Below are 17,389 nucleotides of genomic sequence, written 5' to 3'. Positions count from 1 at the left end.
CTATGCCACCAGGGCTCCTTGTTTTGTGTGGTATTGTTGAAGGCTGTCTTAGAGCCTCAGTTCTCTCCTTGTCCAGATAAACTGTGTCTTGTGTCTGTCTTATGATTTAGACTCTTAGTAGCTACTTGGAGAAACTTTGATATAAATTGGTCTATTTGAAAAGTACACCAAGATCTTTATATTCTATACTGTATCAGTCTTAAAGACAAAAACTTTGAGTAACTTAAACCAGATATTATATGAAATGTGTTTTATTTAAAGAAAGAGAATAGTTTTTTCTTAAAGTAAAACATGTAGTTTCAGAGTATGAAAAAGGAAGCATAGGACAAGCCTAGGAAAACATTGCTAAAGAGCTTGGATATTTACTAGGTAGATAAAACGTTGTGATAAAGATGTTACCAGGTGGAAACCCCAGGTTTTGCTCAGCGTGACTGGTGTCAACCAACAAATGAGAGGTGGAAAAGTGTAAAAGTGCCTTTATCTTGTTGCACAAGGAAGGAAGCAATCGGGGCTGCTGCTGCCAAGACTGCTTCGAGAGGGTAAGGGAAAAAAATTACATTTAAGGGGTTTATAAGTAGGGAGTTCTTAGGAGTTATGTTAACAACATCCTTAATCATACCTCACAGGCGCCAGGATTTTAATAGGGCAGGCAAAGCAAAGGAACTGCAATTCTGATGCAAATTGCAAGGCTCGCCAAGCAATGGAACTGGAAATGTTGAGGCCAGCCAAGCAAGCTGCAGTGAAATTTTCTGCAGCCTGGAGACCTCTGTATTATTTTCTCATTTTTTTTTTTTTTTTGGACATTGGTCATTCAGGATCAGTGTCCATTCTGAACTATAGCCTCAGCTCGGAATTGTTTGGCATGTTCTCCAGGAGTGGGTAAATATTGGACATAAGCTTGAACAGTTGGCCTTTTTAATCAGGACATGCAGCCAGGGATACACAAGAGCAGTAGCATTACATGTACGACCATTATTAACGCTGTAAAAGTAACCAATGATTTTAACCATCCTAGGTTGGGTAACCATGATGTCAACCAGCTAAAATCAGGACCTGAAGCCATCATTAATTGTTCAGAGGTCACATGATCTTGTTGTAGTTATCTGACTACTGAACTCAGCTTTTCTTTGTCATGTTCTATCTGTCTAAATGCACTGACTAAAGAGCAACAGCTAGCATTGATATGTATACAAATTCCTCCATAAGAAGCTAATATTAGATCCAAGGCAACTCAATTTTGTGTGACCATGGTGTCAGTGGAGTTTACTTCAGACTGCATAGTCTGGGTCAAGCTTTTGGTGGTATTGGCTACTGTCTCAAGTGACTGAGATACATTCCTAATGAACTGGTACAGAGTATGAATGTCATCATTATTCTTTCCAACCCCAAGCATTGGGAGTAGCACCTTCTGCCTTTCCCCAAGCAATCATAGTAATATCTATAGTTTCTCTTTTAAACCTATGGATACTTCTGGTGGAATATAGAACCACTTTTAGGGGGAGTAAATGTATGCTTCCTGCCCATATCCAGCCCAGCCTACATGTGTCGGTATGATTAGCTGGTCATGGTTATGTGGCTGAATGCCCACATAACCAATAAAGTCCTTCGTGTCTTAATGAATAGGCCGTAGGGGGAAATTGGAAGACTGCTTTTATAATGCTTTGATTGGTTACATTGTACTCTAGTTTTTCTGACATAACCATACTAGTGCTGTTCCCATTTAAAATAGATGTTGATGTTGAATTTAGTCCATGTTTGGTTAGCATAGACCCAGGTAGTATTGCATTGTGGCCACTGTCTCACTGTTGAGGCATTATAGGGAGGATGCCACTGTATGCATGAAGCTGTGGGATAGTCAGACCTCAAAGTGGGTTATTGGACTCTGTCTAGGGTTCTGCTTTTATTTATTAATTGCGCCTCTTCTTCTTTTAGCCAGTAAGTTGGATGGAGAGGTACAGGGATTATGGGTAATCCTTGCCCTACATACGAAAGGGAGTGTGAACAAATGCAGCAATTGTTAGCCCATACAGTATGGTTTACAACTGCCTGGTGCAACCTATTAAGAACTTTGAAATCCCATCCAGCATTCACACATAAGGTGACTCCTAGGAATAATCACATCACCCTGTTCATGGTTGATTCTGCTCACTCAAAAGTCTACAGCAATCCAATCCATTAGAGTATATAGGTATGGGAAAAAGAATAGTGACACCAAAGTTATTAGTAGTGTTAAGAGTCTTTGGGGGTTCTCACCCATGTAAGAGTGTGTCAGGAAAACAAGGTCCTTGACTGGTTCACAAGTCCAGTTCTCATGGTTCTGGCAAGTTTGTCTCTCGGTTATTCAGCAGGGTGGTTTTCTTTACTTGAGTATGGTGGATCCAAGCTTTGAGTCTGTTGAGTTTGACAGCCATCAGGGTATCCAAAAGGACTTCAGAAGGGCTGGTCCACTTCTGCTGAAGGGGGTTGGCTTTCCACACCTTTAGAAGGACCCAATCGCCAGGCTGTAATGAATGGAGGGACACGTCTGGCTCAGGTAGACTCCTCAGATGAGTGTATCTGTGAAGAGAAGACAGAGTCACCCAAAGGAACTGCAAGTACTTAATAACTTGAACATCTCCAACTTTGTGGAGTGGGGAGGTTTGTCATCATTAAGACAAGCTGTATTGGTCATATTGGGGTTCTCTAATAAAGGGGTGCCTGTATAATAGCTCAAATGGGCTAAGTTTCAGTTTGCCTCTAGGGGCAGACCGAACTCTCAAGAGAGCCATAAAAAACAAAAAACAGACACAAAAAACCAAACCTGTTGCTGTCAATTCCTACTCATATCGACCCTATAGGACAGAGTGGAACTACCCCATTCCATTTCCAAGGAGCATCTGGTGGATTCAAACTGCCAACCTTTTGGTTAGCAGCCGTAACTCTTAACCACTACGAGAGCAGGGTTTCCACCCAAGAGGGCCATAGGCAGTGCCTTTGTCCATACCAACGTGGTCTCTTGGCACAGCTTTGCTAAGTGTCTCTTTGGAGTCTGATTAAGCCACTCTACTTTACAACTGGACTGGGGTCTCCAGGCTATATGTAAATTCCAATTAATGTCCAGGGTGGTTGCCACTGATCGCACCACCAAGGCCACAAAATGAGGCTCACTGTCACTTCCAGTGGAAACAGGAAGCCCAAGTTGAGGGATGATTTCATTCAGGAGGTGTTTCACAACCTCGGTGGCCTTTTCAGTCCAGCAAGGAAAAGCTTAAACCCAGTTAGTGAAGGTTTCAATAAAGACTAACAGATATTTGTAATTCCTTGAGGCATCTCGGTGAAATCTACCTGCCAGTCGTCTCCAGGCATTGCCCCAGTTTGTTGGACCCCTGAGGGCACTTCAGCAGTGTTTCTGGGATTATTTTTCATGCAGGTGGGTCAGCTCTTTACCACTGCTGAAATAGCAACGTGGACCTTTGGTCCAATTAAATATTTCTTACCCCAATCATATAGTCCATTGCACCCATAGTGGGTGGACTGGTGTACTCTTTGTAGGATAGGGTGCATGAGTTTTGATGGAATGAAAATCTTTCCATGAGGGTGTACAGCCATCTTTCCTTGTTTACAGTGCCCCCCCCCCAGGTTTTGGCAATGTCTTTATCTTGTTGGGAATAGTCTGGGTGAAGGTCAGGTGGTGGTAACTCCAAATGGGGAATTAGGAGTGGTACTATGATAGGTTTCTGTTGGATTGCAGCTTTCTTTGCTGCTGCATCTGTTTTGTGATTACACTTGGTTACCGTGGTGTCCCCTTTCTGATGCCTTCTGCAGCGTACTACCACAACTTGGGTGAGTAGGAGAATGGCTTGTAAAAGTTGTAAGATCTCTGGAGAATATTTAATGTTTTAACCTCCTGCTGTTGGGGACACACTTTCATTCCAGACTTCCCCGTGTGCATGCAATACCCCAAATATGTACTTGGAATCAGTATAAACAGTTGCTTGCTTACCTTTCATGATTTTAATGGCCTGCAGTATGGCAATGAGCTCAGCCTTCTGGGTAGAGGTACCTGAAGGAAATGCATTAGCTTCTAGAACCTCCTCCAAAGTGACCACAGCATATCCAGATTTTCTTTCTCCTTGATCCATGCAACTGCTTCCATCAGTGATCATTTCAAGATCTGGGTTTTGGAGTGGCTGATAAGTGAGGTCATGCCAACTGACATACACCAGGTCAATGGTCTTTAGGCAATCATGTTCCTTTTCTTGCTTTGGCAAGGTGGCTGACTCACCAGAAATGTTACCAGATGGAAACCCCAGGTTTTGCTCAACGTGGCTGAAGGCCCAGGCCCTTCTCTCTTATGGAACAAAGTGCTTAATTTCCGCAGGGAGATCATCCCCGAAGTCACTAGGGAAATTCCATCCTAGATGGGGAAGAGGCAGGAAACTCAACCCTGTCCAGCCCCTCTGTCTCACCTAAAGAAAAAACAAAAGACTTAAATGACAAGGGAGAAGGTTCAAAGACATAAACAGTGAATACTGAAGGATATTCACTACAGACAAGAGGGGATTAGGGGGCAGAGAGGAAAAAAAAGCCTTACCTCTGGAAGAGGGACAGAAATACATGTGAAGGTCACATCCCTGACATGAAAACCTGCTGTGTACTTCAAATTATGAGGTCTGGATTCTGGGAAGAGGTGGCATAAACAGGCCAGAGTTCAGACCTTCCCCCACAAATACAAGAAGTACAACAAGGAAATGGTGCTCAACTCTGAGGGACTCTGAATCAGGGAGCAGAGGAAAGCAGCAAGGGAACAGCAGAAGGGAAAGGATCAACAATGAGTTGCTTCACCCACTGTCTCTGCCCCTCCTCCCAAGCACATGGGACACCAGCTGCTGTGAACTGAGAAAGATGCCCTAGCAAAACCGCACCTTCCCTAACCACGACATCCCCTGCCTGTACAAAGAGACAGGACTCCAACCTTCTGTTCTAAAATCAACAAGGCAGACCTCTCTGAGGATCTGACCAGAGCATGACATCCCATCCCCCATCTGGTAACTGTTGATTGCCAGGCTGTTGCAAACTGCTACAGAAAGCTTTTGCAGTGGAATCTGCTCCCATAATCAGCACTCCACCTGCCTCCCTGTTCACTGCATAGATCAGGCCTCTGAAACCAACAGGCCAGAGCTCATGGGGAACAATTAGGATCTGTCTGCTCCCCCCTTCTGCTCTGTGCTGAATACTGCTGACTAAGGCTGCCGTGTGCTAGGAAGCAGGCATCTTGAGTGGGGGGCTACACCTACAGTCAACATACTATGAGGCAGGCTCTGATAGCAACAAGTTAGGCCTCCCTGGGCATCCTTTCAGAGAATGACAACGCTTACTCTATGTGGTAACAGTTGGATTCTGGACTGACACAAACTTTAAAAGAAGATTCCTTACAATGGAGCCAGGAGGAGGGTCACCTGAGTGGATACTGCTCCGCCCCCCACCACAGGGCCACTGGGGCTCTGAAAACAACAAGACAGGTTTTTTGGAGGTCCTTCTGGGGAGTTCCAGCCCCTCTTCTTCCATAAATGGAGGAGAGTCTGCCCGTACTTCCCCTGAATGCCTGCTCAGATATAAGCAGGTGCTACAGAGCAACAAAGGAAGCCTCAGGCAAAACCAAGGGCAACACCAAGTACAGAAGAGGACGTGATGAGTATGGGTTTTCTGACTGAAAATGTGGTTGCAGAAACAGAGAAAGAAAGGGGTAAAAACCAGAGAGAGAGGATTGTGTCCCCTGGCAGACAAATTGATTAGTGTACAATATCTCACCTGAGTGGTGGTGCCCACTGGCAGACAGATTGACCACAGTGAGTTCTCTGGTGTGTTTGGGAGATATTGAAATTTGAAAACCAGGACCTAGAACTATTGGATCCTAATGGAACCAGGGAGGGAGAAGGAGCTATCACAGAGAGAGAGAAAATAATAAGCAAAGGCTGAAGACTCTGCACACTTAAGAGTTTCTTGCAGAAAGTAGTGCCGGCAAAAAACACCAAATACTGGGAAGAACTGCTGAAGTTAACACCCTTAAAAATTCCAATGCCTCAACAACAAAAATTACAAGACAAAGAGCAGAGAAATGATGGCCCAGCCAAATGAACATGATGGAGTGACAGCACATCTAGGGATGACAAACTAATGAAAAACATGGAGGAATATTCTACAACAATGTTAAACATAATTAAAGAGTTAAGGGAAAACCTAAAGATCTCAAAGAAATAAAGAAAATGATGCAAAGACAAAACGAGGATCTAAAAAAAAGAAAGATTGCAACTGAAAGGGATAATAAATGAAATGAAGAACACGAAAGAAGGATTTACCAACAGATTTAATCAGGTGGAAGAAAGAACCAGCAAATTAGAGGATGAGATAGTTAAAATTTTCAAGGCTGAAGAGCAACAAGGATGGAGGCTCGAGAAGGCTGAACACAGTTAATGGAATTATGGGACAACAACAACAAGAGACCTAATATATGCATCACAAGAATTCCCAAAGGAGATGAGAGAGAGAAATAGACAGAAAAAATATTTGAAGAAATAATGTCAGCAAATGTCCCCAATCTAACAAAGGGCATGAATCTAAAAATCCAAGAAATACAAAGAACCCCAAGCAGGATAAAAAAAAAAAAACCTACACCAAGACAAATCATAGGTTCTCTAAAAGATAAAAACAGAATCCTGAAAGCAGTGAGAGATAAGCAAACAGTCACACACAAAGGATCCCCAATAAGATTAATTGCTGATTTCTCCTCAGAAACATTGTAGGCCAGAAGGCAATGGAGTGAAATATTTAAAGTGTTTTAAAAAAAAAAAACTGTCAACCAAGAATACTACAGCCAGTGAAACTGTCCTTAAAGAATGAGGGTAAAATTAAAATACTCCCAGACAAAAAGAAGCTGAGAGTGTTTATATCCACAAGACCAGCCCTACAAAAAATACTCATGGGAGTTCTGTAGATGCAAGGGAAAAACCACTAGAAAGTAATTCAAAAAAAAAAAAAGACATACATAAAATGAAAGCTCCTTAATAAAAGGAATTGTATGGGCAACTATGAGGGCTAGTAATGGCACTGCATTCATTGATAAAAAGAACATTTCGAAATCTATCCTTAAGGACAACGTTGTCAGTGATAGGATAATAACCATACACCTACAAGGAAGAACAGTTAATATGACTATTATTCAAATTTATGCATCAACCACTAAGGTCAAAGACAAAGAAACTGAAGATTTTTACCAACTTCTGCAGTCTGAAATTGACTGAACATGCAATCAGGATGCACTGAAAATGACTGGTGATTGGAATGCAAAAGCTGGAAACAAAGATGAAGGATCAGTAGTTGGAAAATATGGCCTTGGTGATAGAAACAATGCTGGAGATCGCATGATAGAATTTTGCAAGACCAATGACTTCTTTATTGCAAATACAGTTTTCACCAACATAAAAATCCACTATACACATGGACCTAGCCAGATGGAATACACAAGAATCAAATTGACTATATTTGTGGAAAGAGACTATAGAAAAACTCAGTATCATCAGTCAGAACAAGGCCAGGGCTGACAATGGATCAGACCATCAATTACTCATATGCAAGTTAAAGTTGGAACTGAAGAAAATTAGAACAAATGCACGGGAGCCAAAGTATGACCTTGAGTATATCCCAGCTGAATTTAGATACCATCTCAAGAATAGATTTGACATGTTGAACACTAATGACCGAAGACCAGATGAGTTATGGAATGACATCAATGATATCATACATGAAGAAAGCAAGAGGTCATTAAAAAGACAGAAGAGAAAGAAAAGACATAAATGGATGTCAAGAGAGACTCTGAAACTTGCTCTTGAACACTGAATAGCTGAAGCAAAAGTAAAAAATGATGAAGTAAAAGAGCTGAACAGAAGATTTCAAAGGGCAAATCAAGAAGACAAAGTAAAGTATTATGATAAGCATCGAGTTGCTATATTGAAGGATTCTACCAGGAAAATATTAAATGACACAAGAAGCATCAAAAGAAGATAGAAGGAATACACAGAGTCACTATACCAAAAAGAATTGGTCAATGTTCAAACATTTCAGGAGGTAACATATGATCAAGAACTGATGGTACTGAAGGAAGAAGTCTAAGCTGAGCTGAAGGCATTGGTTTTAAACAAGTCTCCCGGAATTGACAGAATACCAATTGAGATACCAATTCAACAAACAGACGCAGCACTGGAAGTGCTCACTTGTCTATGCCAAGACATTTGGAAGACAGCTTCCTGGCCAACTGACTGGAAGAGATTCATATTTATGCCTATTCCCAAGAAAGGTGATCTAACCGAATGCAGAAATTATGGAACAATATCATTAATATCACATGCACGCAAAATTTTCCTGAAGATCATTCAAAAGTGGCAGCAGCAGTATATCGACAGGGAACTGCCAGAAATTCAAGCTGGATATAGAAGAGGACGTGAAATGAGGGTTATCATTACTGATCTCAGATGGATCCTGGCTGAAAGCAGAGACTACCAGAAAGATGTTTACCTGTGTTTTATTGACTATGCTAAGGCATTTGGCTGTGTGGATCATAACAAATTATGGATAACATTGTGGAGAATGAGAATTCTGGAACACTTAATTGTGCTCATGAAGAATCTGTACATGGATCAAGAGGCAGTCATTCAAACAGAACAAGGGGATACTGGATGGTTTAAAGTCAGGAAAGGTGGGCTTCAGGCTTGTATGCTTTTACCATACCTATTCAATCTGTACGCTGAGCAAATAATCAAAAAAGCTGGACTACATGAAGAAGGACGGAGCATCAGGATTGAAGGAAGATTCATTAAAAACCTGCGTTATGCAGATGACACAACCCTGCTTGCTGAAAGTGAAGAGGACTTGAAGCACTTACTAATGAAGATCAAAGACCACAGCCTTCAGTATGGATTACACCTGAACATAAAAAAAAACAAAAATCTTCATAACTGGACCGATAAGCAGCATCATGATAAACAGAGAAAAGATTGAGGTTATCAAGGATTTCATTTTATTTGGATCTATAATCAACAGCCATGGAAGCAGCAGTCAAGAAATCAAAAGATGCATTGCATTGGGTAAATCTGCTGCAAGAGATCTCCTTAAAGTGTTCAAAAGCAAAGATGTCACCTTGAGGACTAAGGTGTACCTGACCCAAGCGATGGTGTTTTCAATTGCCTCATATGCATGTGAAAGCTGGACAGTGAATAAGGAAGACTAAAGAAGAGTTGATGCCTTTGAATTGTGATGTTGTCGAAGAATATTTAATATACCATTGCCTGCCAAAAGACAGAGAAAATCTGTCTTGGAAGAAGTACAACTAGAAAGCTTCTTGGAAGCAAGGATGGTGAGACTGTGTCTCACATACTTTGGACATGCTGTCAGGAGGAATAAGTCCCTGGAGAAGGACATCATGCTTGGTAAACCAAAAGGTCAGCAAAAAAGATAAAGACCCTCAATAAGATGGGTTGACACAATGGCTGAAACAATGGGCTCAAGCACAGCAACAATTGTGAGGATAGCACAGGACTGGGCAGTGTTTCGTTCTGTTGTGCATAGGGTCGCTATGAATCAGAACCAACTCAACGGCACCTAACAACAACAACAATAAGGTATTCATGCTTGACAATTATAATTGTTTTGTCCTTCATTCTTTTTAATGACAAGTCTATAATAAGCAGGGATAAAATTATGTCACAGGGCACATGAAATATAAAGATGTAATTAGTGATAGTAACAACAAAATGGGAAAGGAGAAGAGGAGGAAATGTATAGATATAGAATTTCTTGAATGTTATTAAAGTTAAATTTGTATCAACTCACCCTAAGATGTTATAAATACAAGCTGTTAAAAATAATATTCAAGATAACCACTCAGAAAATATCTAAAAAATATATGCGAACTGAAAGAAAAAGGGAACCAAAATGCCTCAGTACAATAAACCAACAAAACACAAAAGCAAATATTCATAAACAACAAGGACAGAAGGCAAAAAACGCAGAAAAAACAAACAAGAAAATGGCAGAAGTAAGTCACTTCTTATCGGTAATTACAGTCAGTGTAAATGGACTAAATGCCTCAGTCAAAAGGCAGAGGGTGGCAGAATGGATGAAAACACATGAACCAACAATATGCTATTTACAAGAGACAAACTGTAGACCCAAGGAAGCAATTATGTTGAATGAAAAAAAAAGGATGGAAAAAAATTCCATTCAAATATTAACAAAAAGTTAGGTGAGGTGGCAATATTAATATCAAAGTAGACTTTAAGACAAAATATATCAGAAGAAATAAAGATAGATATTATGTAGTGATGAAAGAGTTAATTAATCAAATAAGATTTAACAATCATAAATATATATATGCACCCAATTTTGGAGCACATAAGTATAGAAAACATGCATTGATAGAACTGAAGGAGAAATAGCACTACAATAATAGTTGGAGAAATCAACACACAGCTTTCAATATTGGATGAACATCTAGAAAGAAGATCAACAAGGAAACAGAGGCCCTGAATGACACTGTAAACCAACTAGTCTTAACACACATATGTAGAACACTCCACACAACAGCAGCACAGTATACATTATACTTCAGTGTACATGGATCATTCTCCAGGATAGACCACATGTTAGGTCACAAAGTAAGTCTCAATAAATTTAAAACAATTGAAATCATATAATCTACTCTGACCACAATGAAGTGAAGCTGGACACCAATAACGAAAAAAGGGAGCCAAGATGTCACTATAGACAGAAGCACCACGCCATCTCTGCACAGCAAAGACCTGAAAAACTAAGTAAAACAGAGACAAAGGGCAATCCCAGAGCCCTAAGCATCAAATGAAGAGATAAAGAACTCAACCAAGCACCAAATGGAATAAGAAACTGACAGAAAAAGAGCGAGGAGATATATGAAGTGGAGGTCTCCTATCGGCTAATGCCGCTGGGATTCACCATCTTGGACTACTCAGCCACGGAGATCCGCAGACAGGAAGTACAGGAAGGCAGCTTCACGGAGCTCCCAGCAGGATACACAGCACCCGGTAACCAGTGATACACACTTTCCCAACCCCTATCCTTCTTCACCCTGCTTGGTCTTGGTAGCTTCCTGGAGGGCTGCAGTCTCTTGGCTGAGAAGGGACCGGCTCCCTGCTGCTTGAATTTGCCCTGCCTATTTTTTTTTTATTTTATGGGCAGTTCTACTCTGTCCTCTAGGGTCGCTATGAGTCGGGATCGACTCAACAGCAGTGGTGGGTACACTGGCCAGGTCCTTCAGTGCCATTTTTTTCATACTGTTGTTGCTTTATCTGGCTTTTTTGGTTTTTTCTTTCCCTCTCTCACCATTCTTCCTTTCTCTCAAACACCTGGCTCCATGTGCCATCTCTGCTGCGTCTTGACAGGCTGTGAAGTGCCATTCAGCTGGGGAACCGCTTCCCCAGTCCAAGCCTCCATGCTGGTGGGATTCCTGGGGACATTTTTTTTTCCTTTTTGGTTTTCTTCAGTTCTCAGTTTCTTGTCTCTACGTTGCTTCTTTTCCTGTCTCCTGAACACCTGGCATTGTATGCCATCTCCCCACCTTCTAGATGGGCTGTGCCACTTGACGTGGGAGCCACTTCCCCAGTCCACTCCACCATGCCAGTGGGGCCCCTGGGGGCATTTTTTTGTTAATTTTTATTTATTTATTCTTTTTGTTTTCCTTCATTGCTCCATTTCTCATCTCTCGCTACTTGCCTTCTTTTCCTGTCTCCTGAATACCTGGTGCTGTGTTCCATCTCCACCCCATCTAGTCAGGCTGTGCAGTGCCTAGCAGCTTGGGAGCCACTTCCTTGGTTTGTGCCACTACACCAGCGGGCTTCCTTGGGGATTTTTTTTCTTTTTTCTTTTCTCAATTTCTTGTCTCTCTCTACCATCTTTCCCTTCTTTTCTCCTGAACGCCTGGCACCGTGTGCCATCTCTGATCCTTCTAGATGGGCTGTGAAGTGCTGCTTAGCTGAGGACCCACCTCCCCAGTCTTTGCCACCACACCAGTGGGATCCTTTGAGGCATCTTTTCTTTTCTTGGTTTCTTGTCTCCCTCTATCTTCCTTTCTTTCACTTCTCCTGAACACCTGGGGCTGTGTTCCATCTCTGCTCCTTCTTGATGGGCTGTGCAATGCTGCTAAGCTGGGAACCTACTTCTGGTGGGTTCTCTTGGGCATTTTACTCTTCTGTATTTCCTTTTTTCTCAGTTTCTTGTCTCTACCTCCCTTCCTTACCTTTCTACTGAACCCCTCAAGCTACATGCCATTTATGCTCCTTCTGGATGGGCTGTGAAGGGCCATTCAGCTGGGGACCTGCTTTGAGTGGACTCCCTTGGGGCATTCTTTTTGGTCCTTCTTTCTTTTATTTTCTCGTTTCCTGTCTCTCTCTACATCCCTTCTTTTTCTTCCTCCCAACCACCTGGTATTTTTTTCTCAGTTTCTTGACTCTCTCTACATTCCTTCCATCCCTTTCTCCTGATCACACAGCCACATGTGCCTTTCTATCTCCTTTTGTTTATCTAGTTTCTTACGTCTCTTTCCCTTCCTTTCCTTTCCCCCACCCATCTAGCAGCATGTGCCTTCTTGATGGCTGTGCCTCACAACCTAGCTAGAAAGCCACTGGAACATGGCTTCCCTGGGTCTGCACCACTCTAATGGCAGCCTCCATCAGCACTTTTTTTGACTCCTGTTTCTCACTCCTCTTTCTCTTCTTTCCCACATCTGCTTACCTCCACACACCACAACCTCACCCCTCCCTCCTGCCTATCTGCACTGTGCACTGAACACCATAACTTTAAGCAGCACAGGCACAGCCTACCAGAACCTGCCCTGCATTAACCCCTGGCCCCACCCTGTTAGCCCCAATAGGTGCCACAAACAAGCCATCCCAGCCCCTCCCCTTCCACTGGACCTGCCCTGCTGCAACATAGCTGAGCAACTGGTCCTGCCCATTGGACAAACTGGTGAGAGGTATTGTGCCCACAGACAAGCAAACAACAAGGAATGTCCAGGCCATGTACTCAGACATAACCAAATGAAACCAAAAAGCAGGATGAAGCAAATGAATCTACAATCAATAAATGAAGACAATAACTACCAAATGTCCTGAAGACAGCAGACAATATAAAAAAAAATATATATATATATATATAAACAGGACAGGATGGCTCTAGGATGCATCAAAAATAAAACACCAGATGACTTTCCAGCAAAACAAAAGGCACTGGAACTACCTGATAGGAAATTCAAATCTTCTAATATTCAGGGCTATCCAAGAGTTGAAGGAAAAGGCAGACAAAAATGAGGAAAAATAGACAAAATCATCGAAAAGGTAGACAAAATCATGGAAAAGACAGACAAAAGAATGGAAGAATTCAGTGAAATAATACAGGGACAAAATGTCAAAATAAATTGACAACTAGAAATCATACGAAAACAGCAATTAGAAATTCAAAAGATAAACAACAAGATTTCAGAAATGGATAGTGTCATAGAAGGTCTGAGAAGCAAGTTTGAAAAATTGGAAGACAAAATCAGCAAAATTGAAGACAAATACATGGATACCATCTTTTTCGAGGAAAAATCAGAGAAAAGAATGAAGAAAAATGAAGAAACACTGAGAATGATGTGGGATAAAATTAAAAGCAAAAATTGGTGAGTAATTGGAGTTCCAGAACAGGACGAGAAAACAGAAAACACAGAGAGGATCATTGAAGAATTGCTGACAGAAAACTTCCCTAATATCATGAAAGATGAAAAGCTGGCCATCCAAGAAGCTCAACAAAACCCAAATATGATAGACCCCAAAAGAAAATCACCAGGCATATCATAAACACACTAGCTAAAACCAAAGACAAAGAAAGAATCCTGAGAGCAGCTCTAGAAAAACAAAAAGTCACATACAGAGGGGAAACAATAAGACTAAGCTCTCATTACTTAGCAGAAATCATACAGGCAAGAAGGCAAAGGGATGACACATATGAAACATTGAAAGAAAAATATTGCCAACCAAGAATAATATATCCTTCATAATCCTCAATAAAATATGATGGTGGAATTAGGACATTTCCAGATAAACAAATTAAGGTAATATGTAAAAACCAAACCAGACTTACAAGAATTATTAATGGGAGTTCTTCAGTTTGAGAACAAACAACATCAGACCACACCCTGAATCTAGGAAGCAAGACCATATCAGCCAGACACCAACCCAGGTAGAAAACTCTCAAAGATTAATGAAAGCTGAAAGATTTACAACAGGGAACCAGAGAGGTTAATCTGTAAATGTCAACAACACCAGAACAACAAAAGAGGGAATAAACACTGTAAGTATAGAATTTTGAAATGAAAAGGAAATCAAGGAAGTACCAAGTAATAAAATACTGGTTCAAAATTAGCCAGATAAGGGTAAATTTCAAAGTAACCGCAAAGAAAGTTAACAAAACTACTCATCAAAATAAGGGCAAAACAATAAAGTCTCATTAAACACAAAATCTATGAAAACAAAAGGAAAAAACCCACAAACCAAAGGAATTCAGCACAGAAGAGTAAAAGTAACAAAGAATCAGTCAGCATCACAAAAAAATCACTACAAAATGACACTAATAAACACACACCTATCAATAATTACACTGAACGTAAATGGCCTAAATGCACTCATAAAGAGACAGAGAGTGACAGAATGGATAAAAAAACAGGCTCCATCAATACACTCTCTACAACAGATACACCTTAGAAACAAAGTTGTAAATTTATTAAAAATCAAAGGTTAGAAAAAAAATACATCAAGCAAACAGCTGCCAAAAAAGAGCAGGAGCAGCAATAATAATGTCAGATAAAATAGACTTTAAAACAAAATACACTATAAAAGACAAAGAACAGCATTACATAATGATTAAAGGGATGATCCATTGTGAAGACATAACCATGATAAATATCTATGCACTGAATAACAGGGCTGCAAAATACATAAAACAAACTCCAGCAGAATTGAAAAGAGAAATTGACAGTTCAACAATAATAGCAGTAGATTTCAACAAACCACTCTCCGTAAAGGACAGAACATCTAGAAAGAAAGTCAACAAAGATATAGATCTAAAGGCCACAATCAGCCAGCTTGATCTCATAGACATAGATAGAACACTCCACCCAACAGCTGCAAAGTACACATTATTTTCCAAAGCACATGGAACATTCTCCAGAATAGACCACACCTTAGGCCATGAAGCAACACTCAATAAAATCCAAAAATTGAGATAATACAAAGTATCATCTCTGACCACACCACCATCGAAGTAGAAATTAACAACAGGAAGAGCAAGGAAAAAAAATCAATTACATGGAAACTGAATAACACCCTGCTTAATACCACTGGGTAATAAAAGAAATCAAAGATGGAATAAAAAAATTCCTAGAATCAAATGAGAATGAAAACACATCATACCAAAAACTGTGGGATACAGCAAAGGCAGTGTGCAGAGTTCGGATCATAGCAATAGAGGCACACGACAAAACAGAAAGGGACAAAATCAAAACATTTGCTACACAACTAAAAAAAGAGTGAAAACAGCAAAAGAAGCCCACAGCCACCAGAAGAAAGGAAATAAAGACCAGAGCAGAAATAAATGAAATTGAGAATAGAAAACAATAGAATCAAGAGAATCAAAAATTGGTTCTTTGAAGGGATCAAGAAAATCGGCAACCCAGCAGCCAAATTTACAAAAGAAAAACAGGAGAGGACACAAATAACCCAAATAAGAAATGAAATGGGGGATATTACAACAGAAGCAACTGAAATAAAAGGGATTATAACAGAGTAATATGAAAAACTATACTTCAACAAATTTGAAAATCTAGAGGAAATGGATACATTTCCAGAAACACACTATCTACCCAAACTAACACAATATGATGTCGAAAATCTGAACAGTCCCATAACAAGAGATCAAAAAAAAAAACTCATCAAAAAAAAAAAGCTCTTGCCCAGATGGCTTCAGTGGAGACTTCTACCAAACATTCAGAGAAGAGATTACACCAGTACTACTCAAATTATTTCAGAACATAGAAAAGGAATGGATACGTCCAACTTCATTCTATGAAGCCAGCATAACTCTGATACCAAAACCAGGCAAAAAAAACAAAAAAAACAAAACAAAAAAAAAAAATTACTGTTGCCATCGAGTCGATTCTGACTCATAGCAACCCTATAGGACAGAGTAGAACTACCCTGTAGTATTTCCAAGGAGCATCTGGTGGATTTCAACTGTTGACCATTTGGTTAGCAGCCACAGCTCTTAAAAACTACACCACCAGGGTTTCAAACCAGGCAAAGACACCATAAAAAAAGAAAATTGCATATTGATACCTCTCATGAATATAGATGGAACAATTCTCAAAAAAAATTCTAGCCAATAGAATTCAGCACCTTATTAAAAAAAACAATAACACACCATGACCAACTGGGATTCATACCATGTATACAAGAATGGCTTAACTTTAGAAAATGAATCAATATATCCACCACATCAATAAAATTAAAAAATCATATGATTATCTCAATCAATGCCGAAAAGGCATTCAAGAAAGCCCAACAACCATTCCTGATAAAAGCTGTCAATAAAATAGGTATACCTAGAACCCAGAAATAAAATAAGGCAATCTACAGAAAAAGACAAGGAAAACTCTGATAAAACAGTTGAAGAAATCAAAAAGATTATTCAAGAACATAGTGAAAAAATTCATAAGCTGCAAGAATACATAGACAGCATTCAGAAATCCAAAAGATTAACTATAAAATTACAGAATTAGACAACTCCATAGGAAGTCAGAGGAGCAGAATAGAGGAACTGGAAGGCAGAGTGGGGGAGATAGAAGATAAGGCAATTGACACCAATATAGTTGAAGAAAAATCAAATAAAAGAATTAAAAAAAATGAAGAAACCCTAAGAATCATGTGGGACTCTATCAAGAACAATACTTTGCGTGTGATTGGAGTTCCAGAACAGGGAGGGATAACAGAAAATACAGAAAGAATAGTTGAAGATCTGTTGGCAGAAAACTTCCCTGGCATCATGAAAGATGAAAGGATATCTATCCAAGATGCTCATCGAACACCATACAAGATAGATCCCAAAAGAAAATCACCAAGACATATTATCACCAAACTTGCCAAAACCAAAGATAAAGAGAAAAATTTAAAAGCAGCCAAGGATAAACAAAAAGTCACCAACAAAAGAGAATCAATAAGAATAACTTCAGACTACTCGGCAGAAACCATGCAGGCAAGAAGGCTATGGGATGACATATAGAGAGCACTGAAAGAGA

Source organism: Loxodonta africana, chromosome X (assembly GCF_030014295.1).
Source record: "Loxodonta africana isolate mLoxAfr1 chromosome X, mLoxAfr1.hap2, whole genome shotgun sequence".
NCBI lineage: Eukaryota > Metazoa > Chordata > Mammalia > Proboscidea > Elephantidae > Loxodonta > Loxodonta africana.
The sequence above is the reverse complement of the archived record's forward strand: the minus strand, read 5'-3'. Positions refer to the sequence as shown.